This window comes from Rhinatrema bivittatum, chromosome 4, assembly GCF_901001135.1.
Source record: "Rhinatrema bivittatum chromosome 4, aRhiBiv1.1, whole genome shotgun sequence".
Taxonomy (NCBI): Eukaryota; Metazoa; Chordata; class Amphibia; order Gymnophiona; family Rhinatrematidae; genus Rhinatrema; species Rhinatrema bivittatum.
Genome location: NC_042618.1, coordinates 145258331 through 145283144, shown reverse-complemented (window position 1 = coordinate 145283144; position 24814 = coordinate 145258331). Strand labels below are relative to the sequence as shown.

Below are 24814 nucleotides of genomic sequence, written 5' to 3'. Positions count from 1 at the left end.
TTTTACTTGTAGAAATGAGCTTTTAAAGAAATTGCCTCCCCACCCCGATATGAGGATAAACTTTAAGGGGGGTCCATATTCAAACGCTATTTAGCTGGATAAATCCGATTTATCTGGCTAAGCAGCTGCTGTTGAATATCAGGCTATATTACTTAGCTGGATAAGTCACCTATCCAGCTAAATAATTAAGCTCCTAGCTGAATAAATGGCAATACTCACCGCTATCTGATTAAGTTAACCAGATAAGTTAGACATGGCTCATAGTAGGTCTAAAGTTAGCTGGATAAGCTTATCCATTAACTTTAATACTTATCTGGGTATATTCAGTGGCAATGCCATTTGGGAGGGCATACTTTATAAAATACTGCATATTTCTGTAAACGTATAATTTCAATGCAAGAAAACAATTTTCTCTACACATTTTATAAAAACACACAAGTATATTTTACAACAAAATATTTTGGTCACTGTGCCAACACCTAGAATTACAAATGGAGGCAGGTATATTATAAAGTATACATGTATACAGTGATTACTTACACGCATACTTGGAATCACCAGTTCATCTAGACCATCTAATACTCAACCTGACCTCCCCCCACCCCCCAATTCACCCAGACCTCCCATCCAAAAACTGCAGACAAGTTTGATTGCAATTCACAAGTCAGTTAGCAGGTTTAAAAGTGTACGAACAAGTTTGCTAATGTAGCTGCACATATCTCTTACAAAACCACAACTAACGAGCATACTTCTGAACCCTATCCTGGTCGGAACGTCCCTAGACTGCCTTTTATTCCCTGGTAAAATGTACATGGCAAAACCGGTAATATGCTCATATTTTCAATGTTTATAAAATAGCATATACAAACATCCATGCTATCTGTAAAGCACAGAACCCCATTCACCTTAGTATGAAGGAGCATTGTTATGGGTGGGATTGGGGAAGGGTTTGTACTCAGGTTCATGGTTTTGCATTTTCAAAAGTATGTATATATTTTTCCTTGAAAAAACCATGCAACACATTAGCAGGTGTAAATATATGTGTGCAACTTTGGTGGGATAATTTTCTATGAGAAAGTGCAAGAATACTTCCCTCTGAAAACTGATGAAGGTAAAGGATTTTAAATCTATGCAGGCTGTTACCCTCATAATAATCAGTGGAAATCCAAAATAACAAAAAATAACCTTGAAGCGTTCAAATCAGAGCAATACAGATGATTTAAAAACAGACCCCATGCACTGTTTTATGTACCTGCTGAAGTAACTCCTGCTTCTGCATTTCAAAGGTCAGCTGCATAACAAGGTATGGCATTTGCATTTACAAGGGTTAAGAAAATAACTTATGTTGTCACATAGGCATAAAAGCGGCAGAAAACCTTACAGAACCATCTAACAGTTGCGACAGAACTTGCAGAGAACCCTGGTTCTAGAAATGCTGTCCTATAGAAACTGTATGTAAGAACCTGGTCACAATTAAGGACCAAACAGTTTAAATAAGAGAAAAGGTCCAACATACTGATATCCGATCATGCAATAAACAGGAAGTCATCTCTTCCTATGTTATTTTTTTGAGAGTTGGAAAAAATATTGTTTTTCTGTTCTGTACCATTCACAGTGCCTGGAGAGAAGAAAGTTCCAGCTGTTGCTCAAAGGTGACAGCTGCTGGCCAGATTTAGGGTACACATTTACAGGGTTCTCAGGGAGAACCACATTCTGTGGCCCTTACTAAGGACCATCGCTACAATGGCTGAGTTATTAAAAAAAATAGGGTAAAAAAAACAACCTGGGTATTTGCAAACATCAAGAGTAGGTATGTATTTTCCATTTCACATGTACATTATGCTACAGAAAAAAGGGATAGGGTTCGGAAGTACACACAATAGTTGCTATTTTGTATGAGTTATATGCATATACATTGCCAAACTTATTCATAGATTTTTACATCTTCTAATTGACTCGTAAAAGTCAAATCGGACTTGTCTGTTGTCTGCAGTTTTTGGGTGGGAGGTCTCAGGAAATAGTTCAGGGTGAAGTGCTAGAGGATCTAGGTGAGCTGGAGAAGGACTGGGTGAACTGGAGATTCCAAATGCACGTGCAAGTATTTTCAAAATGGTATATGCGTATAATTAAACATTACCTGCCTCCAATATAAATCAGGGTTATTACACGAACGTGTTATATATTTTTACACACCTAAAACATATGCAGGTATGTTTATTTAAGTAAAGTATGCATTTTCTTGCATTGGAAACATTTGTACGCACTGAAACGTAGGTACACATTTTCAGAACTGAAATACGTGGTATTTAATAAACTGTGAAGCTCTTATTGCACAGTTTACAAAAGTACTGACTTGAATCTGCACACATTCACTTACGTGCATACATGCTATACAGCTGTTAGGTTTGAAAGTAGGGTCGGTAACTTTCAAACTGGTGTGCAGGCGCACATTGGCGTGCGTATGTCGGCCGTACCCAGGGTTGTGGCGATTTTATAACATACGCGCACATATGCACGCATGTTATAAAATAGCCTGGCTGTGCACACATGTGCACCAAAATGTAAGTGGTCGCACAAATGTGCATGCAAATCCCATTTTTACTGTGTAAATTGGGGAATTTTAAAAGGGGCATGCGCCAATGCCATTCCAAGTTTTACGAGTTCATCCCTAGTTTGCCCAGTTAAGAGATTGGTCTTCCAAACCCTATGGTTAGCCGCGGCCCTTAAAATTCTGCAGATGTGCCTATTTTTACTTTATTTTTTTTTTACTTTCATGTCATCCATAGCAGAAGTAGTTATGTGGCAGGGGGCCTCGGCGCGCACTGGATGGCGTAAGTATTTACACGCACGTCTCAGGTTCATGGCCCAAAATGCCCATGTTCTGCCCAGACCACACCACTGCCCCTTTTTTTGCATGCTCCAGGAGTTACATGCGCATCTTGGCAGCTTTTAAAACCCGTTTGGCACGTGAGAGCCTGACATATTTGAGCATCCCCTAATTAATGCATGCATCGGGCTTTTAAAATTCACCTTTCAACTCCCTGTGGGTAAAGGTACATGAGGATATCATGTTTGCATGTACGTTTACCTGCAGGGCACAGAGGCTTTCTTTGGGGCAAAGTTGGGTACGGGACTGCACTTGCACCCATACCTTTGCATTTTCAAAAATATGTGCGCAAATTTTCCGGAAAAAACCTCTGCACACAAATTTGCAGGTGTAATTACGTGGACGTAGTTTTGATGGGATAATTTTCAAACAGAAAGTAAGTGCATATTTTCCCTTTGAAAATTGGTCTAATGCATGTATTTGATTTTAAATGTTTTTAATCTACTTAAAATGATGTATATCCTACTCTTTCCACAAGGCGGGGTACAACTAACATGAATGTATGCGGGTTGTTACAAACTTATCCCCACAATGCAGGCATGAAAAACAATGGGGGAAAAAAAATCAATAGAGGCTGAGAACCTGCTTATTTCTTTAAGGTAAATATCGAAAAAAGATTATGAATTAGTTAATAGAGCTGAGAAAACCAAGACTAAGCTAAAGCACGCCAAACTAGCTACATGGTGGTGTGCAGAGGGATGGTCATGTTCAAAGCCATTTCCAGAGGTAAAACTGTGCTTTAACCAGGGAAATGGGCTTTTTAAAAACCGCCCTCCCCGTGTGTAGGTAAACGCATGCATAGTGCTGCATATGTCTTAAAGATCTTTAAAGATCTTAAACTGGCTTTTATTGCATTTTTATTATAAAATTTTAGGCTTCATTTTGTAATCTTACTGTACATTAGACTACTTTATTGATTTTGTATATTACAAGCTATTTTAGGTCGATGTATTTTATTTTGTATTTCATAATGTATTTTAAGTTGTGATATTTATTGATGTAAACCGATGTGATTGACTCAGATCATCGGAATATAAAACCAGCCAAACAAATAAATAAATACATTTTCTGAAATCTCAAAGGAAACAAATCGGAAGCCGATCCAAAGTGCTGACAAGCAAGGGAAAACAAGCTGATTGGTGAAAAAACAGCCTTTATTGGAAAAAGCCCGACTCTGGCCGAGTTTCGCTCCTGCAGGAGCTGCCTCAGGGGTTATTGTTAATGGGTGTCTTCAATGTGATTGAGCATACATCAAAATCATTCTGGGCAACTTGGTGTAGTAAACATATGTATTCTGCAAAACTGGTGCGATGAAATCCTTATGTAGCCATGGTAAGGACTCACTGCATGTGTGTTCAAACATTACTCTATGTTCCTTGTACACACATGATGGGAACATATATTGAATGTGTGCAAATTCTTTGCACGTCTTTGAGTAAAAATACTCAAAGACGTGCCAGAGCACGTGGGGTCAACACTTACATGCATATATTGCTATTTCAAAAAGAAACTTATGTGTGTATGTTTGCCATACTACTCGCGTACTTTGCACCTGCTAATTATCTGGTGGAAGGGATATTAAATGTGTTTATTGTGTAGCACTGACTGGGTGGGAGGACTGGGTGAAATGGGGGGAGTTTACGCTGAAGAACCAGGAAAGCCTCAATGATCTGGAGAAAGACTGGGTGAACTGGTTAATTTCATTTACGGATGCATGTTTTAAAGTTCGCCAACTTAATGCATGTATGTCCTACTTTACTTTCATGCATAAAATATACGCGTGTATATTTTTAAAATAGGTAGGAAAGGTATACGCGTTCAATGCATTATATGTACTTTCAATACACTGCATGTATTCACACACAAGCCTACAGACGGGCGAATGTTGCGGGGTGGAGATGTGTGTTTTTCATAAGCACGGGTTATAAAATACTTGCGTATATCTGCTCATGGCTAGTATACGCACTTATATGCTGCTGCGTGCATTTGTTTGAAAGTTATCCTCCCTGGGTTAGGAAGCAATTTTTTCCAGTTTTGTAGAATTGGTTACAGATGCTTAATAGTTTTTCAGCTTCCCCTGGAAAGGCATATAGAGAAAATTGCTAGGCACCCACAAGAAGGTTGGATTCAACTATTTTCAGTTGCAACCAGGTAGCTAAGCAGAAAAAAAAAATCAGCTGATAATGATGTCTATAGGAACAAACTCTGAGGTCTTTTTGTTTGTTTGTTTTTTTACTGCTGGATATTCACAAGATAAACAAACGTCTAGTTCTGGCCTCTGTCCACTGCTGCTCTAAACGAGTCAGAATGGCCAATGTTTTTCCATCTCATTTTCTCCAGCCCAATGACTACCATCTGCTGTCACAAAGCTGTCACACCATCAGTAAGGGAGGACATCTAGAGAGCAGAATGGCTGGAGAGTCAATATATACAGAACTCCAGCTCTTATTTAGCAGGAAGAGAGAACGGCTGCAGCACATTTGCAAAGGAATGGTGCTAGCGCTCTTCCCACTTCCCAGCAAGTGCATTGTAATACAAATCTTTATTTGGACTCTAGATGTTGACAGGTCAATTGAACAGAATAAGTCTACTTTATGATGCAGTTGTCAGAAATGGTTAAAGCAGGAGTCTGTTTACCAGCGCCCTGAGATATTCCAACAATTTTTCTTGCAAACCAGCACCTTGAGGTTAATTACTTTACCAATTTGAGTAAATGGCAAGCCATATTCCCATCTGTCTCCATTAGTTCCCCACTATTTCTCAATTTATGACGACTGGGGTCAAGGCTGTGGTACAAAAGAAGAAGCAATAAAGCATGAATGGAATAATTTTCTGTTTATACAAATGTTGTGGCCATTGCATAAATAACACCAGGGCGTTTAAAAAAGGCACATCCCCTTGCTCAGTTTCAGCTGCGTGTACAGGAAAAGCTTCTTGTAATCTGCAGAAGGCAACAACGGCCGGCAATGCATTCCTGCTTTGACGCTTCTGTGGTATTTGTTCAAGTCAGATGTGGCACAGAGTTCAATGCCGGCTGCTCTGCTGTGACAGCATCAAAATAAGGAAGCTTTGAGAAGCCACGTTAAGTTCATCTCTTCTAAGCACGCTTGCTCACCAGAAATAACGTGTTTGCGAGCAGAGAGCGAAATCTATTTTGACACCAAAACCTGGCATTAATGATGCTTTTCTGTCTCAAGTAAACATTCCTCACCATCTGTGTAGGATTTAAAGTCGGAATCCCATAAAAAGCTGTTTCAGAGAACAACCAATTAAAGAGTATCTCATGGGGACAATGCCAGGGTTCGCAGTTTTGGCTCCTCCAAAAATGAAAAAAACCCCAAACCTACCATAAATAAAATACCACAGAACTTTCATATTTTATACACTTTGTTAAAAAAGCTCAAATTCCTTCTACCTTAGTTCTTCCCTCCCTCAACATATTCATTTTCTGTTTAAAACCTGAAGGCATTTAATTCATTTTTTAAAAAGTAATAATTTTCAGCTAAATTTTACTTTTCTAGGCTTCATGTTATAAGGCTTGCAAGAAATAGCACAAAACTCAAATCAGAAGTGGAAAATACATTAAGAAGATCAAAGCACTTTTTAGTATCATGGATTCCTGAGATTAATTGTCCGTTTTATCCAATGGCATATATACTTTTATCGGTGACAATATTAAACATTCCTTCCAACTCTTCATTTCCTTGGCTGACATTGCTTCATTTGAATTTTACTTTTAAATTTACAGTAAGAGGGATTTTTTTTTTTTAACCAAAATCATCATATCTGCCCCCCCCCCAAAAAAAAAATAAATAAAAATTTAAGGCCATGTCTAGTTTCAGCAATATCATACAGGAAGGATCAGATTAAAGGATGTCTCCCAAAGGGCACTTTTCAGGTTTCTTGTTTTCTTACAATTTTAAAAGGCAGCAGATTGCTGCTGATTCTTTACCACCATCATCTTTCCCAGGCAGTTAAAAGTAGAAACCCAGGCTAATGCTGGCTGATAACTACCCAAGGTTGATGTAGTTTGCTCCCTTCCCCAACCTGCTGCAGTTCCGCAAACTCTACTTCATCTCTGGCTCTATCCTTGCCCCATCCCCCCCCCCCCCCCCCCCCCAAACTAAGGATCCTCTGTGCTTGTCTCAGGCTTTCTTGCATGACAGTAGCACAGTTCATTACTGCTGCGGTAGCCAAATCGGCATTCCAGCTGCAAGCTCCACTGAACAATATGTACTTTATACAGTAGAGCCAAATAGATAATGGGATTTTTATTTTTATTTTTAAAGAGCTCTTTAGATAAATAATCCAGGGACAACTTGTCTGCTTACTTCCTGAAGCTGCTTCATGGGTATGCTGGACAGTTATAGATAAGTCTTTATTCACAATCAACTTAGCAAGCGACAATCACGATGAAAATGATCTATTTTTCATCCACTGGACAAAAGCGAGAATACGTTATTAATTATACTGTACAATATAATAAAATACATTTTGTAGTTAATGAGGCATGGAACAGATTTCAGGTTTCAGGATTTCTTTTGAAGTGTGTCCAAATCTATTTTTAGATCAAGGAATGCATCAATCTTGTTCTATTTTTCCTAAAAAAAAAAAAAAAAAAAAGAAATCTCTCTAAGCTTCCTTAAACTTTCTGCTCCTTGTCAGAATGAAAACTATCTTGCCTCAATTCTGGTTCCTTTTTTTACTTTGTTAATCATAAAACTTTTACTGTAACGAAAAAGAAAAAGAAAGCAGAAAAAGAAAGCAAAGACGCACGTTTCTTCATTCAGTCCAGGTCATTCTTTATTTGGGGATACGGATTTAACTCTGAACTCTATGGTGATGCTATACTTGTTACAAGATTTCTAATATTATGCTATTTCCTCGGATTACCATCAAGTCTGTGTTGTTCTGTTCACCTGGTGTCATCAACATGCATTTATCTATTATGAGATTAACAAGGGCGATCAAGCTCTTGCATGACCCTTTGGATGTGATGGTCGCCATTCATTTAACGCATTTTTTACTCATTTCCCAGCAAAATAATACAGTCAGATAGCATTCAATAAAAAACATTGTGGAGGTGATTTTTAAAAAGATGTTATGCACATAAATGGACTTTTAGAAATTGCTATGATATATGCTACTTTTACTTGTGTTAACGCCTTTAAATATTCATGTCGTTGTGTTTGAATTGAGGAAAAGCAAAAAACAAACAGATAACATTCATTAAAATCGCTATCAACAAAATTCAGAACTAAGTTGCAGTAGTATACATAAACAGAACATAAAGATCATCATCAAGGCTCAAAAGGCCATAGGAGATCTTATCCCCAACCCAAGTGCTAAAGTTAAAACAAAAAAATGGATAGAATCAACTCATTTTATCAATTAACCATCCAATATACCACAAAAAGGAAGAAATGAACAAAAATATAAAGGACTACAAGCCTAACTCATGATTCAAATGCCTGCTCAAACAGTTGGCTTCAAAGAGCGATGACATGCCACACAGTCAATGAATGAAGAGAGAGCGTCCTACTATTCCACGATCATAACAGGGCATATGAAACATTTGATTCATGGTACAGCATAATTGCACCATAGTAACAGAAGGTAGTTCCAGGAGACAGCTATCAGGAGACATTAAAGGGTGATTTGGTGAATAAGGAACCAGCCACTCCTGGATATAAGTTGGGTCTAAGCCCTGCAAGGACTTAAACAAAAGGCATGAGACTTTAAACTGCACTCTGAAGCTCACAGGAACCCAATGCAAAAGCCATTGAAATGGGTTTAGTATTTTTTTTTTACTAAGTTGGCAGTTAATATTCGAGATGCAACACTCTGAACTCACTGCAAGTTGTGCAATAGTTTGGCTAAAAGAGCAAGGTACAATGCCTTGCAATAATCCAAGTACAACGCTATTGCCATGTGAATGAAAACTGCCAGATATTCCTGTGAGAAAGAGTCTCAGTTGCCAAATGATATGGAGATAATGGTAAAGCACTGATGTTTTTGCATTTTTCCCTCCCGTAGGGTTCAGCTTTGTGTTTCAAGTTTTTCTGCTTTTTAATTTTTGTCAGATATGCGAAAACACAAACAGGTTCTGAGCCCCTTGCCTTCAGAAGACACCATTGTGAGACTCATGGATAGTTTTATCAGTCTGGTAGGCAAAGTAAGAAACGCCATGTGCTGGCACCAGTGTGGATGGAGCTGTTGATGTGGATACAATAGTGGAGCCTAGAGCACCCAAATATCAACTCTCATGACACCAGGGGACAATGCAAGAGCTGAGACTGTAACAGAACTGCAGAGTTCCAGCTTGGATATCTCCTCACCCAACAAAGTCTCCTGTGCTGAAGGCCCAGATGCATTACTGATACAAAGCAAAGAGAGGGATCCTGGTTATGGAAACCTTCTGTGCTGACAATGGCACTGCTAAAGACACAAGGAGTTCATGACTTAGACTAGAGGAGATGAATTCAGGAAATATTACTCTATCAGCAATGTGGCAAGCGACTCAAGATCTTTAGAGGGATTCATTACCCAATAAAGTTGATCTTAGTGATAAGATCAACTTTATTGATCTTAGACCCAGATCCAACCCAATTTAGACCCAACCCAACTTAAACCCAGACCCAACCCCTTCATAGCCAGTTCGATTCCCCAAAAAGGTCAATGGTTACCCTACCATGCCATGTTATACTACCCGGTAGACACTATAACATATAATGTATATTGTTGATATGTTTCCAATTTCTGCACTACTAATCCCCTGTTATAACCTCCGTCACTCCTCATTTACTCTGTTCCCCCCCCCCCCTTTAATTGATTAATCTTTGGTTAATCCTTCGCTGTTTAATTTAATCTATCTAAATCTCGTTCGAAGTAAACCGATGTGATATGACTTGTGCCATGAACTTCGGTATAAAAAAGAATTTAAATAAATAAACAAACAAACAAACAAATAAATAAATAAATAATGTTCAAGCTTTGGAAGAAAAACTGAATGCACCAAAAGGTAGTGTGCAATCTTTGGCTGTTTCTAATACTAATTTGGCACAAAGTTGGACTTGATGCTGAAAGAAAGTATGATCACAGGAAGAAACATGGGGGCAAATTTTAAAAGGGTTACGCATGTAACCGCGAAAACCCACTCCTGCGCGCGCCGAGCCTATTTTGCATAGGCCCGGCGACGCGCATATGTCCCGGGCCTTGAAAAAAGGGGCGGGAAGTAGGCAAGGTGGTGCGGTCCGGGGGTGGGACTGAGGCCTCCGGTGCGCCGGCACTTGGCCAGCGCTCGCAACCTACGTCTGCCCAGAGGCAGGCACAAATTATTTAACAAAGATCAGGGGGGGTTTAGATAGGGCTGGGGGACAGGTTAGGTAGGGGAAGGGAGGGGAGGGGAAGGTGGGGGGGGGGTGGAAGGGAAAGGGGAAAGCCATCAGGGCTCCCCTAGGGCTCGGCACGCGCAAGGTGCACAAGTGTGCACCCCCTTGCACGAGCAAACCCCAAACCAGGCGTAGATTTGTGCACGCCGGGTTGCGCGCACAAATCTATGCCCGCATGTACCTCTTAAAATTCGGCCCATGGCTCTTTAGAACTTTATTCGCCAATGAAATATTAGAGTTACTGACTTTCCATGTTTTAATAACCTTTCCAGATTGGAACTAATAACTATCTAAAGCAATATTTACAATGATCTCGCAAGGCATTGCACCCAATAACTAAGGCTATTTTTGTTTCCAAGGTTATCTCTTTCTTGCAATTGTCTGTTACTCAGCAACTATAGATTTCAACGGTTACTTAGCATCTTCAAAGGCAACTCTCTTTGTTACACTAGTCTTGCAACCTGACAAGAACCTTTTTATCTGTTCTTTCTTTTGCCATTAATCTAAAGAATTTATGGGTTCCAAAATAAGAATGTTCCAAAATGTTTCTCGTTTGACTCAATTTAAAAGAAATGATTTTTTTCCAAATGCTATAGTTCTTAAAATAGAGGCCATATCTGCCCTTAAATACCCTGTTTTGGTTTCGCCTGCTACGCAGCCTCCCCTCCAACAGGGGTCCTCAGCCAGTCCTGCTCCCAGCTGCACAAGTCACCACTTTCTTGATGACTTGATGCCTCAATCCCAGCCTCACTTAACCAAGCCTGTCCAGTCCCTCAGTGCCTCTTCACTGAGTCACCTCTCCTCTCTGACTAGGCCAGCCTTACCTTGTTACTCTGTCTTGTCCGATTAAACTGCCTTGCCTTGTAGCCTACCCAGGCCTTCTGCATTGTCTGGTTATTCTGCCTTGTGGCCTACCCAGGCCTCTTGCCTTACTTTTTGGCCTCTCTTGGTGTGTCCTCTCACCTTGCTCTGAGGCCTCTTTTGGCCTCTTGCCTTGCTTTGGGTCCTTCCAGGCTTTCTGACCTTGCTCTACAGCCTCCCAAGCCTACTTGCTATGCTTTCCAGCCACACCTTATGGCCTCTGGGCCTGCGAGGTTCTCGTAGCCAGCCCTGTGCCCTACTTACCTGTTTATTGTTGCCTATTCTGTCTATCTAGTCCTTGTCTTTGTGTCAAGACCTGTTCTTTTTCAGTCCTGGTCCTGTTCATTCCTGCACTGCTCAGTTCAGTCCCTTGTCTGTTTCCCAGGCCTTGCCCTTGTCCTCCAGCCCCAGTCTGTGCTCTGTATCCAGTCCCCAGCCTGTGCTCTGCATCCAGCCAGTTCCTGCCCTCAGCTTCCAGCCTGTACACAGCTCCCATTTCACTCTTCCACCATAATGTTTTGCAGAAAACAAGTCCTACCATTCCCCAGAACCCAAGGGGGGCTCAACCTGTGGGGGAGGGGGCTGGTTAGGCAGAAGATCAGATCCAGTCCTGCCCTGCTACCCTTTACCACCTCTGTGAGGGTTCTCTATGACACCAGCCTGCCAGTCAATGACACCTGCTAAACGTTGTATCACTTATAATGATCTTCAGCATATTTTTGGGGACCATAATCAACCATCAATTTTTGTGTGTAAATTAGATTCATCACCATCAGTATTTCAGAGGTTTGCTGAGTTCAGGTCTATTTCTTCTGAGATGCATAACTCCTCTGCTGTTTCTCTGATTTAATTTTTTTGTGTATAATAACTTGTTGAATGTTGCTATGCAATGTGTATATTCTTTTCTAATTCTCTTATGCTTATTGCCATCTCATTTATTTGTGGATCTCCAAGGTTATAATTATTTTCTTCTGACTTTAATTTTATTATGCATTTCATATAGATAAACTCTAGTAATACGTATGTGAGATTACAAATGTCAAAACCTAAGAAATAGAAAGTTAAAAAAAAATTTAAAAAATCCAACATGGCAAGCTTCAGGGAATTGCTTACTTAAAAAAAACCATAAAAAATCTGAAATGTTCTTGTACTGATACTTGCAAAATCAATGCTCTGTTGGCTGAGTAATCTCAGGGTTCCATCAGAGGACACAAAGAACCAATCAGCTGTGCAGTCGGCACATCCTGGAACCAACCCCTCCGCCACCAGGGGATGCAGACTCCACATAAGAGATCTTTCTATCAGTTCTTCTCACACACACACACTCTTCTAAAGAGACAAAAGACTGCCGATGGATTCCACCAAAGTATCACTGGAACTGCTGCTGCTATTCTGTATTCCTCATTCAGTTAAGCCCACATCAAACTATGCCATTTTCTGGGAATGTAGAACCTGGGAAACAGTTGATGTGGGGGTGTGAAAATGAAAATTTGTGTTGCTTTCCATTTATCAGTTGGATAAATGGAAGACTACCAGCAACACAAGTGTATATTCTAAGCTGCAAGTCTCTCATTACACTCAGAATATGCATTTATGTGGCTGGTTTACCATATCCTATGAGAGTCACATAAAGTATCCTCAAGAGAAAATTATAGCTTGATAGACAACTTACCTCAATCTGGGTTGATATTTTAATTTTATTTTCTCAAAATATCTTTTGCTTAATTATATTTTGATATATTTTTATAATAAAAAAGTACTTAATTTATATGTTTTTGTTGTATTGTTAATCCTAGTTAGTTCTCAAGATCTTCTCTCTCACTCTCTCTCTAAATGTATATATATATTATTATCGTGACTATTTCCACCACTCTCTTTTCTGTAAGAAATTGTAGGCCTCACTACAATTTTAAGACAGCCTAACCACCTGCTCTCCCCTAAAGTCAATGAATGATTTACTTTACATTGTCCCAATGAGGAGTACTGGTGAAGCTAACTGGCAAGATGGGTACTGATGGAGCATGGATTTATATGTTGCAATTTGTCTTCCTTTCACCAATTACTCTGTGTTGAGAATTCATCCAGAATGACTTTACCCTAGCTTCCATCTGTAATTAAATACATGAACTGAAGTATTCCCAGTGGTTTTTCTTTAAAAAGATTGTTGACTATGTTTTTTTTTTCCTTTTTTCTTTAAATGAGTACTTTTTCTTTGCACTTTAATGCTTGTATGAAATTTAAAATGCAATAAATAAAAAGTAAAAAATAAACCTGTTTCTGATACCACTATGTCAATGATTCCTTTCCAAGTGTAAACTGAGATCCCATCTTTGTGCTTTCCAGTCATGCAGCAGAAAACTTTGATGAGGCCTAAAGTGTAGTCTGGTCCACAGTATCATCTTTACCACTTTAATTCATTAATCCCAAAATTCTTTGACATTACCCTGACATTACAGGAGGTAGATTTTTCAGTTGTTTTGTCTGTTACCAAGGTTTCCATCTTTTCTAAATTCTGTCAACATTATTAGACCTTAAGCCATGAGAAAGTTTCCAACCAAACGATGCAGATCTTGAGATGAAATTGTTGTACTTTTGAAAATGCACCTGTAATCTTGACAAACACACTTTGCACCATGTTCTGACTTGCAAGAATTCTTAAGAAGACAGGATTCTGACTAGTACAGGGGTGGCCAACTCCAGTCCTCAAAAGCCACTAACAGGTCTGGTTTTCAGGATATCCGTAATGAATATGCAGGAGAGAGATCTACATGTACCGCCTCTATTGTACGCAAATAGATCTAATGTATAGTCATTGTGGATATCCTGAAAACCTGGCCTGTTTGTGGCGCTTAAAGACCACAGTTGGCCACCCCTGGATTAGAAAATCATTGAGGCACGGGAAAAGAAATCTGAAGAGAGGAGAAATGAAACCCTTATTAAAGCTCAATGGAAGTGTTCTGAACTGTTTTATGTCCATCTGAATCATAAAACATACAGTATGGGGGTCATTTTCAAAGGAGTTACGCATGTAAATGTGACATACTATCGTAGCAATTTTCAAAAGCTATTTACTCGAGTAAAGTGCACTTACTTGAGTAAATCCTATGGACAATTCAATGGCATATATTGTAGCAATTTTGAGAAGCCCACTTATTTGAGTAAAGTGTATTTACTCGAGCAAAAACCAGTTTTGCTCGAGTAAATGCTTTTTAAAATCTACCCCTATATTTTGATAAAACTCAATAATAGAAATATATAAATAAGTTTTCTCTTAGTCCAGAGAAGATAGAAAACTTTTGATTTAACCAAGGGTAGAACTGAAAACAATGACTTCATTTTCAAATGTATTTAGATTCTTCAGATTGTCCAGTACTGACTGAAAAAACATGACTTTTTAGAACTATAAAATAGGTTGACTAAATGCTCTTGAATGTTTCTTGAGGTGGAGTTGGAATGATAACTTTGGCCTTTAACAAGTGAATTACAGTCTGAAATAAGGCTGCAGACCTTCCTAGGCTGCATGATTCCTTTGACAATATGGGGCCTAGGTACTAAAGTGTTTTTTCCCCCCTATTTTGTGTATATAGGAAAAATGCTCTGTACATGGGGTTCTATATGGTCAAGCCCAGTTGGGGCTATTTTGGAGGACAGGTTCAATGGGGCAGGAGTGACTGGGGATCGCTCTTGCCCTATTAGAGATCTGAGGTCTCCTGCATGTAGGGGAGAGGCTCTTGGGTATAAGAAGCATCTGCATGGGGAGTGAGGTTCAGATACATGGATCGGGCTTACACATTGACATCTTTTTGGGGGATGCTAGAGAAAGAGGGCCTGAAGAGCTTGACTCTTGGGAGACAGTTTTGGAAAGGAAGGGATGTTTCTATGTATGTGGAAGGGAGGGTGGAAGGGGGTGGCTTTGGAACTTGGGGCAGCTTGCCCTTTAAATACAACCAGAGGGGTGTCCTAGAGCACTGGCAACAACTTTAGCTTGCTGATGCTCTTTGAAGAAGACAACTACACCTCAAGAGCTTTCATGGCTTAACCTGGCTAATGATGTTTATCACGATCCATGTAAAGCCATTTGCAGGTGATGCAGCTCATGAATTTTTAGCACTTGTTGTACCTGATTTTTCCCATGCAATCAGAAATCCGCGTTACCAGTATCGCACAATAACATTTGTAACATACACTGATCAATGATTTAGTGTTTAACACATTACCCCTGCTTAGTAAATTAGCCTATGAGTTTGCGAGACAGCCAGTCTGAATTACAGTATGTGCCATTATTAAATCTACTGAGTTGTCATGCCTATTGTTCAGTCGAGCATGCAGATGATTAGTCCTTCATACTACATCCGGCTGGTGGATGCTTAAACATCTCACAGAGCTCTTATGCATAGATTGTGAGATATTATTCTAATGCTCTAACTGCATATAGTGCATGTCAAATAACTATCTTAACCAGTGCCTCGCTTGATACATCCTAAATTTAGAGAATATATGCAATTATGAAAATGCATAAATTAACTCATCAGCAGATGTTTAAGGGTGCACTTCACCTAATTCAATCAAAAAATAACCTTGATGAAAAGTTCCCTGCAAGCGTATAGGGTTAACATACTGCTATACTTTCTTAACAAGAGACGTTAAGGGATTGATTTTTAAGGTAGCACGTGCCCGTCCATGTGCGCATGGTTCCCAGCGTACGCACATGGATGCACCGATTTTATAATATGCGCGCGCATGTTATAAAATCTGATGGCCACGTGCACGCATGTGTGGGCGGCGGGCGCAGGGGTGCGCATTTTCAATTAATACGTGCAGTGACGCAATTGGGCTTCCCCCAGTTCCCTCCCAGTCTGCTCCAATTAAGTTTTATTACTAACTGCTCCTCTGGAGCAGAAGTAATCTGTGCGCACTGGCCTGCTGCTGGCGCGCGCTTCCCCGGAACAGCATAGGATAGCGCTGCTCCAGCCCGCCGCCCGCCCCGCCCATACCTCACCCCGTCCCTTCGGAGAGGCCTGTCACTTGTGCGCATACCGGGGTTTACGCGCAAGGCCCGGCCATGCACGTAAACCCCAGTTTTTACGCGTGCGGGCATTTAAAAATCTGAGCTTAAATTTCTAACAAACAGGTATTTCCTTTATAATTTCAGGTCTTTCTTCCAAGTGCTGTGAACCCAACTGCTCTCAAACCCTCTGCTCAGGTCATCGCGGAGGTACTCCAAGAACATTTGGAATCCCAAGCACGACACTGGGGTGAGAGGCACAGGGTGGAGAAAAGTTATCTTGGAGCATGCCAAGCCCCCAATTCAAAAGCTTTGCCCTTTTGTTAAGCGTGGTGTACCCTACAATTCTATAGTCCACCCCTAGCTGACTTTTGAGTAAGCTAGGCTAACCTGCTCTTTTAAACTAGCATGTAGAGTCAGACCCAAATACATGTAGAGACTATGAAGTTTCCACCAAGTGGCCCTAGTACCCAAAATTAATTTTAGTCAAATTGCATTGCAGCCTATGCCATTCAACTCTGCTCCTGCCCCAGAGGCTTGCAGGGACCGGCAGTCTGTTAGGCACAAAGGGGAAGGGGGTCAGGCCATGTGACTAGGAGGCAGTGCAGTTTTGATTTCAAGAAGGAAGGATGTGTTTCAGAGTGCTCTCCAGACTTAGGCCATCAGCTAAGAAAAAGAAGGGAGAGACACTGCCCTGCCAGTTCTTGGGATTAGGCTGGAGGGAAACAGAGTGATTTTTGTAATTTTTCCTAGACTGAAAGGGAGGATTTTGGCTGGTTTGAAGGGCACTTTCTGGGAGGCTGTAACCCCTTCTCCAGAGGTGCATGAAGGACCTGTACACCCCTTTGATCCATCATGAGGAGGTTGCAGTGCCCAACAAGTGAAACCTTTTTTGATTTTTTTTTTCTATTTTGTGGGAAGGAAGGTGTTTCTGCTGCCCCTCTTCTTTGTCCAGTGAGAGCTATTTTTCAAAGGGGAGTTTGGAGAAGAGACACCCCCCCCCCCCCAAAACCGGAGTTTCCAGCTTGGGACACAGGACACAGGCAGGTGAAGATCGGGAGTGCCCTCCTGGAATCGTGTACCGTTTGGGGAAAAGGGACATCCGCCCTGGTTAGGCTAACCCAGCCCCCTTGGGACAGATCATGGATGGATTACAAGTTCCACGTTTCAGTAAAAATCAACACTTCCATAGAGGGCTACATAATTTAAACTTGTACTGCGTCAAAGATGAGGCATCTGCATGTATTTGAACATTTTATTTATACACTTTATTGATTTTCCTCCAATCAATATCAGTGAATATTACTTTGAACACCCATGCAGTGAATACTGCCTGTTTTGTCCAGGTACCTGTCCCGAATATCAAAAGTAGCACACACACACACGCAAGGTTTCCCTAATCCTCCGATGGGAGAAAGAAGAGTTGGGGAAAAACAGAAGAGCTAGCCCATGGAAAGAAATTCTTTTATGGCCCTTTGGAATCATTATTCCCCCCAAAAGGGTTACCTAGGAAAGGAATTATCATCATATAATGGCTGCCTGTCTTTGGTAATTAGGCATCTAAATCATCTGATTTCACTAGGGTGCTAAATTTACATCTCTAAAAAGTAGGTGGCTACAAGGGCTTTAATTTGATTTGATTTTACTTGTTTAAATGTTTTTTTTTAACTGTGTATTTAAGTTTTTTGAATTTTATGTATGTTTACTCTGTAAGTCACCTAGAGCATTATATGGGGAAAACAATGTGGGCACTTATCATCGAATTTCAGTACTAGACACCTAACTTACCCCTTGATTCATCATTCTGCTCTATTTATAGCAGAATGAGGCGGTATGAAAAAAAAATGGGCAGGGGTGATAGTGGGCAACCGGCTGCATTGCGGCGGTGCAGCTGTGCCCGCCACGGTGCAGCTGTGCCACGGGAAAAGGTGTGGTTTTTTTCTCCACAGTGCTGCCAGTGATAATGTGAAAAACATTATCGCCCGCAGCGCTGCCGAGAGATAACTCCACCCAAACCCCATCCACATTCCTCCCCTTCCCCTAATTAGAATAATACCGCTACGATGCGGCCAGTATCGCGCGTGATACCGGCACATCGCAAAATAACGAATGACCCTGTTAGGCTCCTAAATCTACACAAATGAATTGCAAGTCCAAATTTAGAAGCCTAACTTTTAGACTCCACAGTTTTTGGCCAAAAATATAAGATTTAACTTTAGCTGAAAACTCCCTATATTTAGGAATCATATTTAGGCATTTAGCATGTTTGAATTTTGACCCATTTGTAATTAAAACTCCCCACCACTAATGGTAACTCACTCATTAATTAATCATTTTTAAAACAACATTCAAATGCACTAAATCTCTGAGAAAATCATAAGGGGAATCCGAGAAGTCACACAACAATTGCTGGTTAAAACAATGGCTGTTTATGCAAATATCCGAGAGTAAAATAAATTTTAAGTTAAAGCATTACCTTGATTCTTTTATCTCCACTGACTACTAGAGTCTTAAGAAATCCCTGAAAGATGCAATGAACTCTACATATGCTGAAGATCTTCAATGATGGCTAATTCTAAAACGCTGACAAAGCAATGCACTGGGCTATGCTTTTTCATTATCTTAAATGTCTGTTTCAGTAATTTTTTTTTTTTATGAAACCAAGTGAATGCTATGAGTCCACTCATTTATAAATGGTTAGAGAAAATTACAGCATTAGGCCTTGCAGGGCCAACTGCTATGCCTAGACCGAGAAGTCTTCATAGCATTTACATAACTTTTCTCTTCACATATCAGCTCCCTATTTCTAAGTTTTCTCTGCCCATAGCTCACCATTCTTTGGGGTACATTTTCAAAAGCTTAGTTGAAATGTATGTAGGTGGATTGACTGAATATGCTTAGATGAAATTTTCAGTCGCCTAAAACTATCCATAGTTTAAAGTGTACATTCAATTGGCTGCATGAGGTGGTGTGGGTGTTTTGGGAACATTTCAGAAGCATGTTATGGGTTGAATTTTAAAAGCCCGTTGTGCTCCAAAACCGGGAGATACAGGGGCCTGTTTGGCCGGCGCGCGCTGAGCGGATTTTAAAAGCCTCCTGTGTACACGTGTATCTCCCAGTATACGCAGAAATAAGAAGTTGGAAAAGATGGATGGGGCGCGGATATGGTCTGGGCAAGGCATGAGCAGGACACGGGCATTCTGGGACTTTAACGTGAAACGTGTAAGTATTTACATGCACAAGCGCGCGCTGGGTTCCCCTGCCATGTAACTTTACTACTGTTATGGATGGCATGTAAGTTTATAAAATAAAAAAATCTAGGCTAGTCAGCAGGGTTTTAAGGGTTGGTGCTAACAGAGTAAAAGGGAGGCTATTTAACCAGGGGGGTTAGGAAGTCCTATCCCTTACCTGGACGAACTGGGGTAACTGGTAATTGCATTGGCACGTGTCTACTAAAATCTCCCCCCTTGCGCAATAGAGGCATTTGTGCACACATGTGCACGTCCGTATAAAATTGCAAGCACATGTACACGTGTACAGCCTATTTTATACCATGCATACATATATGCTCGCATGATGTTAAATGTCTGTGTCTTTTGGTGCGAACCGGAATATGCGCATACATATGCATGAGAAGTTACTGTCCCTGAATCTACAGGGTACTTTTTATACACGCATTTTACCGGGTATTTTCAAAGCAAATTATACGCAGAAATTCACTTTGAAAATTCAAGTAACTGGCTGAGTATGCACCCAAACTACCTAGCAAAAAGGTCACACCTGCTCCAAGGAGGGTGTAACTTGTGCAGGGTAATTTATGTGGATATATATTTATTTTTTTTTAAATCTCAAATTATGAGCGTAAGTCCCAACTCTGTTCCTTCCCTCCCCCCAGAATGCTTCACCTCAGTTCCCAATAAAGTATACAGATACATTTACGCACTCTGATCCCTGATTTTCAAAATGCAACTTACATGCGAACAACAGGCTTTCCTGTGCATACATGGCCTGATTTTGAATCCCTTGCACGCGTTAAAAACGGGGGTTATGTGCGTGGCTGGGTCTTATGTGCAGAAGTGCCGGGCCGAAGAGAAGGGGCGGTCCGGGGGACAGGGAGGGGCGGGGCTGGAGGCGGCCGGTACTGGGCAAGAGACGGCAGGCATGCGCAAGTTGTTACTGCTCCAATGGAGCAGTAAGCAACAGAATAACATTTGAAAAAGGTAGGAGAAAGAGTTTAGGGGTTGGGGAGGAGAGGGGAAGAGGAAGGGAGGTTAGGGTAGGGAAGTTCTCTCCCAGTCCGCTCCTTAATTGGAGCGGACTGGGAGGGAACTGGGGAAACCCATGATGCGTCGCCTTGCGAATCTGCAGAACTTTACCCCCCCTTGCTCGCGCTGGGCACGGATTACAAAATCCAGCGGGCATGTGCATGCGGCCCAAGGATCGGGAAAACTTTCCCCCAGCCCCCGCTCACCTGCCCTAGCCGCATCCATGGGTGCCGGTCTCCGGAGCAGCCCCAGTCCTCTCGCCCCTCCTCCCGGGGGCAGCCGGCGGCGAGAGCGGCTTCAGCAGCCCGGGCTTCCAGCAGCCCCTGCTGGCGAGGGTGCATGAACGCACGCCGTGACCTGAGCGCCTAGCTGGACATCCGAGGTCACGGCGTGCGCTCATGGCAGCGAAGGTGCATGAACGCACGCCGTGATCTGAGCGCCCGGCTGGACGTCCGAGGTCACAGCGTGCGCTCATGCACCATCTCCGGTGAGGGCTGCTGGAAGCCGCCTCGCATGGGGAGCGCCCGATCCGCCCCGGGCTGCTGAAGCCGCTTTCGCTGCCGGCTGCCCCCGGGAAGAGGGGCGAGAGGACTGGGGCTGCTCCGGAGACCGGCACCCATGGACGCAGCCAGGGCAGGTGAGTGGGGGCTGGGGGAAAGTTTGCCCGATCCTGTTGAGTGCAGGTTTTATCAAGCACAACAATGCTCTACCACCCTGGGTTTGAAAGTTATTTTTCAGAATACTGTTTGCATTGCAGTAGAAAGGAGACTGCATTGATATAGCGGAGAGAGGAACTGGGACGCTTAAAAAAATCTTTCGTCCTTCCAGTGATGGGATTAGTCGCGATCTGAAGAGTGGCTTTCCCGGTGCGTTGGATTTTAGGTTGGGCAGGCAAGAGTTTAGGTTATGCTTGGAAACAACAGGTCCTTCCTAATACGTTTTTCTTTTGGTCTGATTTGATTGTATTTTTTCCCCTAGGGGAATTGTCTTGCTAAATCATGACCCTTGCTGTTAATGGCCGGCTGATACTTCTCTGATCCTTTTCTTTTGCTTAAAGTTGGGATCTACTTCCTAGTACCTGTCATTTGAAATGACAGGTACCAGCGCACCCAGGATACTGTATAGGCGCTGTATAGCGCTCTATACAGTAAAATGGATTGCGCTTCTTGGACGCGGCTTGCATTTGCATGCCATTTAAATACTGTATCGAGTGGTATGTGATCCGAACTGTGTGCGTGGCAAACGAGTGGGCACCCGACACTGCCACACTTTTTCTACCGCGTCCTTACTGTATAGGCCTGACAGTTATTGCACACCAAACTCCTTGCTGCATCGACGACAAAGTCTGCTCTCAAAAAATGTGTGCACAGCCCAGGTCATCAGAGCCTTCGGAAGGAATGATTCCTTTTTTTTTTTTATCACCTTTTTATTGAATTTTCACAGAGAGAAGTATAACAAATGGTATACACAATGATAACTTTCCATACAGAACGCTTGCACTATATATATATGTATATATATATATATATATATAGATATAGATATATATAGATATAGATATATATATATATATAGAGAGAGAGAGAGAGTGACTACAATAACAGCAATTCCACAAGAAGTGATTTGACCAGCCCTCTGTTCGAAATTTCCCCCCATCTTCAGTGGGAACTCTTTTCCAATGGACAGGTTAACGGGCACCCTCCATTTACCCTAGAATATATGTTATACTAAAATAACATAAGATAGAATAAAATAAAAAGTAAGAAATTACAACATAATAAAGTATAGATTAAGAGATATGATGTAATAAAGAATAACTTATGAGCAAATGAGCTGTGGGCCTTCTATAAAAACAGCTATTTGGTATAACACTAAAACTAATTTTGAAAAGTTTAGCTTTGCCTCCAGTAAAGCATCGCTCATCTGGGAGTATGGCAGGAACAAAACAAAGGGACCTGTACATATGTCTCATTCATCAATAGAAAAAGAAAAAATAATAGTTCAGTGTAAGCATGAGGCCCACTGCTTATAAGAACCAGGCCAACAGTTACCCTGTGCAGTTTACCTTTTACATTCTATGGGCTTCACAAATTAAGCACAGTGTTGTGCACTATCGATGGGAGATTGGACAATAATCATGCCAAATCTGGAATACAGCTTTCCGTCTCAACTCAAAAGAGTGTTTTGCCGATAAATATTCAAAGGTAAGGAGTTTGTTCTTCTTAGCCTTCCTTTGAGATAATTCAGGGCTATTGCAGCGCAGCCAAGAACACAATATATATTTTTTTCCTGTAAATGAGACTTTTTCTAAAAAGAGCTGCCTAAATACCATAGAGTCGCTCTCATAAATACCAAAAAGCCAAAACTTGGACTCGCCAGGGAGTCTGCGCTTCCAAACAGAGTCAATAAAATTCTGAATCTTAAGCCAAAACTTTGGAACTTTGCCATAAACCATAAAAATAATTAGGGATGTGAATCGTGTCCTCGATCGTCTTAACGATCGATTTCGGCTGGGAGGGGGAGGGAATCGTATTGTTGCCGTTTGGGGGGGTAAAATATCGTGAAAAATCGTGAAAAATCGTTAAAAAATCGAAAAATCGAAAAATCGAAAAACCGGCACATTAAAACCCCCTAAAACCCACCCCCCTTTAAATTAAATCCCCACCCCCAAATAACTTAAATAACCTGCGGGTCCAGCGGCGGTCCGGAACGGCAGCGGTCCGGAACGGGCTCCTGCTCCTGCATCTTGTCGTCTTCGGCCAGCGCCATTTTCCAAAATGGCGCCGAAAAATGGCGGCGGCCATAGACGAAAAAGATTGGACGGCAGGAGGTCCTTCCGGACCCCCGCTGGACTTTTGGCAAGTCTCGTGGGGGTCAGGAGGCCCCCCACAAGCTGGCCAAAAGTTCCTGGAGGTCCAGCGGGGGTCAGGGAGCGATTTCCCGCCGCGAATCGTTTTCGTACGGAAAATGGCGCCGGCCATACGCGTATGGCCGGCGCCATTTTCCGTACGGAAAATGGCGCCGGCAGGAGATCGACTGCAGGAGGTCGTTCAGCGAGGCGCCGGAACCCTCGCTGAACGACCTCCTGCAGTCGATCTCCTGCCGGCGCCATTTTCCGTACGAAAACGATTCGCGGCGGGAAATCGCTCCCTGACCCCCGCTGGACCTCCAGGAACTTTTGGCCAGCTTGTGGGGGGCCTCCTGACCCCCACGAGACTTGCCAAAAGTCCAGCGGGGGTCCGGAAGGACCTCCTGCCGTCCAATCTTTTTCGTCTATGGCCGCCGCCATTTTTCGGCGCCATTTTGGAAAATGGCGCCGGCCGAAGACGACAAGATGCAGGAGCAGGAGCCCGTTCCGGACCGCTGCCGTTCCGGACCGCCGCTGGACCCGCAGGTTATTTAAGTTATTTGGGGGGGGTTCGGGAGGGTGGGGGATTTAATTTAAAGGGTCGGGGGTGGGTTTTAGGGGGTTTTAGTGTGCCGGCTCACGATTCTAACGATTTATAACGATAAATCGTTAGAATCTGTATTGTATTGTGTTCCATAACGGTTTAAGACGATATTAAAATTATCGGACGATAATTTTAATCGTCCTAAAACGATTCACATCCCTAAAAATAATCTCCTATTTCCAAAACACACTTCTGGCAAATGGGTGACACACACAATGAGGCATGAAAGGCTCTTTTTTGAGAAATGTATATTTCAGAAAGAAATTTGAAGTGAGTTTCCTGAAGGATCACATTTTCAGATAGTTTAGGTATTCTCTTGAAACACTTTTGTAGCTCCTGCTCCAAATGAGCTAGGGCCACCTGTTCCATTTTAAGAATCTGGGCCATAGAGTCGCCTGGTTGCACCCTCAACAGGATTCTATTAAATCTGGCACAGGTAGGTTTCTCAATCTTGATTCCTACCATGACCTCCTCCAACAGCCCTAGATTATTAAACTCGGAATGCTTCTGAAGGAGATCACTAAGATTGTGCCTCACCTGTAGAAATGCATAGAACTCCTTGTGGGATAAATTGTACTTGGATTGTAATTCCTGAAAGCTATGAGTAACCTGGGTATCCTCTATAAAGAAATGGGGCGCTTGGGCTATCCCCTTGGAGGGCCATCTGCTAAAATCCTGATCCTTCCAGCCAGGGGGAAACTGCGGGTTTGCCTGACTAGAGATAAAAGGAGAAATATTCCCCACTCTCCTTAGGAATTTACACAAGAATGCCCAAGTTTTTCGACAGGACGATAAAAGAAGGTGAGCCTTAAGATTGTCCAGGACATCTTTCTTTGGAATTTGAATCAGAGAGTTTAAAGAGAAGGGACCCAAACACCCTTGTATCAACTCATATGTAGAATAATTAGAAGACTGAAACATCCAGTCATGGAGATATCGTAGCATACAGGCCA

General features: G+C 41.9%; 1 protein-coding gene and 1 pseudogene across 3 annotated transcripts in view; both read right to left on the bottom strand.

The window, feature by feature from the left end:
* The window catches only part of NPAS3 (neuronal PAS domain protein 3), a 1664600-nt gene that overhangs the window by 440914 nt on the left and 1198872 nt on the right, over positions 1-24814 (bottom strand). The window lies entirely within an intron of this gene.
* Positions 7733-7907, bottom strand: LOC115090168 (annotated as a pseudogene).